Source organism: Lathyrus oleraceus, chromosome 1, assembly GCF_024323335.1.
Source record: "Lathyrus oleraceus cultivar Zhongwan6 chromosome 1, CAAS_Psat_ZW6_1.0, whole genome shotgun sequence".
NCBI lineage: Eukaryota > Viridiplantae > Streptophyta > Magnoliopsida > Fabales > Fabaceae > Lathyrus > Lathyrus oleraceus.
Window position 1 is genome coordinate 203,459,637 of NC_066579.1, and position 3,478 is coordinate 203,463,114.

At 40.5% G+C, this 3,478-nt stretch overlaps 1 non-coding gene across 1 annotated transcript; it reads right to left on the reverse strand.

Moving 5' to 3' along the window:
* Positions 1–968: 968 nt before the first annotated feature.
* Positions 969–1,075, reverse strand: LOC127116178 (small nucleolar RNA R71). Its single transcript, XR_007801156.1, has one exon. It is a non-coding gene; the product is annotated as a small nucleolar RNA R71 (small nucleolar RNA).
* Between the last annotated feature and the right edge of the window lie 2,403 nt (positions 1,076–3,478).

Genomic DNA, 3,478 nt, shown 5'->3' on the forward strand with positions numbered 1-3,478 from the left:
AAAATAGGTTTACTACTCTAACGCAATGCGCGCCTTTTTATAAGTGACAATAAGAGGGTTTGATTAGGGAGTACAACTCGGTTCTGAATACGCGAAAGCGACAGTTGCTGTTAAATTGGTTCTTTTCAAAGTAGGAGACACTGCCCATAATTAATTCTATTAGCAAGTACTTGGATTATTAATTGATTATGTGAATTACATTCGAGCCTGTCTTTATTAATTGAACTTTATTTAGTACTTTACTTTTCACTGTAAACTCTAAAAACCCCTACTTCGTTTACCTTAGATAAACACCGTAACAATAGATAACGATAGATTAACACTTGGTCTCTGTGGATTCGACAATCCTTTATATTACTTTGACGCGTTCGTATACTTGCGAAAAGCATGCATCAAGTTTTTGGCGCCGTTGCCGGGGACCAATTTCATCAAATTTCGTACCCTGTTTTTATATCGTTTAGACTTAGGTTATTACTCACCGGTCAATGCGAAGAACTCACAGCACCGGAAGCTTAGTATACCCCCTGGCGGAACCTGAACGTTACGCTCGCGCACGTTTATTCTTCCATAGAATTAGGAGAGCTATGGCCGAAGATCAAAACCAAAGACCTCTTAAGGATTTCGCCCAACCATCCAACGAAGAACCTAGTTCTAGTATAGTAAACCCAACCATCCCAGCTAATAATTTCGAACTTAAACCCTCCCTGTTGCAACTAGTGCAACAAAGACAATTCGCAGGTCTCGCTACTGAGAACCCGAACCAACATTTAAAAATATTTCTCCAATTAGTAGACACTTTTAAAACCAATGGAGCTTCTCCTGAGGCAATCCGTTTAAGATTATTCCCCTTCTCCCTCAGAGATAAAGCCCTATCTTGGTTAGATTCCCTTCCACCAAATTCCATTACGACTTGGGATAACCTTAGAAGAGTATTCCTTGCTAGATACTTTCCCCCAACTAAGACCGTCGTTCTTCGAAACCATATAACTAGATTTACCCAAAACCAAGGAGAATCGTTGTTCGAAGCCTGGGAGAGATATGAGGAGCTGTTAAGAGCATGCCCACATCATGGTTTAGAAAATTGGTTAATCATTCAAACCTTCTATAATGGACTTCACTATAACACTAAGATGACCATCGACGCTGCCGCCGGTGGCACACTGATGAACAAACCTTATCCTGAAGCTAGTGCCCTCATCGAAGATATGGCTCAAAACCATTAATCATGGGGAGTCGAACGAGCGACAATTGAGCAGAAGGAAGCCCAAGGAGAAGTACATGAGTTAAGCTCTATAGACATGATGTTAGCTAAAATGGACGCATTAGCCTTTAAGGTCGAGCATATGTGCGTAAACCCGAGTACTGCAGCCACAGTTTCGTCGGATTGTGTGATATGTGGAACCAAAGGACACCAATCTGCAGAATGCAGTCTATTAAACGAAACCCACTCTGAGCAAGTGAACTACACCCAAGGGAACCCACATTCGAATACCTATAACCCTGGATGGAGGAATCACCCGAATTTCTCCTATAAGAACAATAACCCTATCCAAAATAATGCACCTCCGAGACAACCAGGTTACCAAGCCCCAAGACCAAATCAACCTATGCAACCTGTGCCACCAAAGCCGAGCCTTGAGAAAATTATGGAAAATTTTATCACTGCTCAAACCCAACAAAAGAAAGAGTTCATGAACCAGAACATTCACGTTAATGAACTGATTACCCAGTTAGGAACCAAGGTTGACCAAATAGTTACTCATACCAAGATGCTTGAAACCCAGATCTCTCAGGTAGCTTTAAACCAAGCCCCCCAGACCATACCTGGAGGACAGTTCCCTGGACAACCTCAACATAATCCAAGAGGACAAGCCAATGCCATTACCCTACGAAGTGGGAACGCTTATGATGAGCCACCAAACCCAAGATTGAGTGAACCCAAAACTTCTAAGGAATATACCGAACCCACGGACAAAGTAAAGGAACCAGAGGAATCTGAAAAATAGGAAGGTCAAGAAAAAGGAGAAGAAACTAAAGATAAAACTTATGTACCACCCCCGCCATATAAACCACTGAAACCATATCCGCAAAGACTCAAACAAACCCAAATCAATAACCAATATCAGAAATTATTAAGGTTATAGGAAAACTTCATGTAGAAATCCCTTTCACAGAAGCCATCACCCAAATACCTTCTTATGCAAAGTTTCTCAAAGATATCCTTACCAACAAACGTAGACTCGACGATCCAAAACCCTTGGAATGCAATTCTATTTCCGAGAACAAGTTAGCCAAAAAAGATAAAGATCCTGGAAATTTCTCCATTCCTTGTCTTTTGGGAAGTCATGTCATTGAAAAAGCTTTTCTAGAATTAGGAGCTAGTGTGAGCTTAATGCCTTTAGCAGTTTGTGAGAGGTTAAACTTAGGAGAATTACAACCTACTAAGATGTTGCTTCAGTTAGCCGATAGATCTGTTAAGTATCCGATAAGCATTTTAGAAGATGTCCCTGTTAGGATAGGTCAGTTATTTATCCCTACTGATTTTGTTGTCATGGACATCAAAGAGGATAATGATATACCAATCCTTCTAGGTAGACCGTTCTTATCAACTGCAGGAGCCATAAAAGATGTCAAAAGGGGAAAGTTGACCTTTGAGGTAGGTGACGAGAAAATATAATTTATACTTTCAAAATTTCTTATGGCACCTGTAATGGGAGACACATGTTATGCCTTAGATATCATTGATGAATGCGTTAGGGAATTAGAACAAGAAGAAATCATAAAAACAATTAAGTTGCCATCAACTCTCATATTGGAAGATGATGACTTTAGGAAACCCTACATCGATGATAACCTTTACGAATGTTTATCCCTTACCCCAGATCCTATGCCATGCCCTAAGACACCAACCTTAGAACTTAAGGAACTGCCTAAGAACCTGAGATATGAGTTCCTCGATGAAGAGATGAACCGTCCAGTTATAGTCAGTGCTACCTTGAGCCAAGAGGAAACAGACCAACTTTTAGACGTTTTACGAAGATATCCCTCAGCCTTAGGATATAATATCTCTGACCTGAAAGGTATAAGCCCATTTGTATGCATGCATCAGATTTCGCTCGAAGAAGATTCAAAACCCTCCAGAGAACATCAAAGAAGAATAAACCCTATAATGATTGATGTTGTTAAAAAAGATGTTCTTAAGTTACTTGAGGCAGGTATAATATACCAGATCTCGGATAGTAAGTGGGTGAGCCCTATGCATGTAGTACCTAAAAAGGGAGGCATCACAGTCGTACCAAACGATAGAGGCGAACATGTAGCAAAACGGATGGAAGGAGGATGACGGATGTGTATAGACTACAGAAAATTAAATAAAGCAACCAGGAAGGATCATTTCCCTTTACCATTTATAGACCAGATGTTGGAGCGTCTAGCCAGACACTCTTACTTCTGCTATCTGGATGGATACTCTGGATTC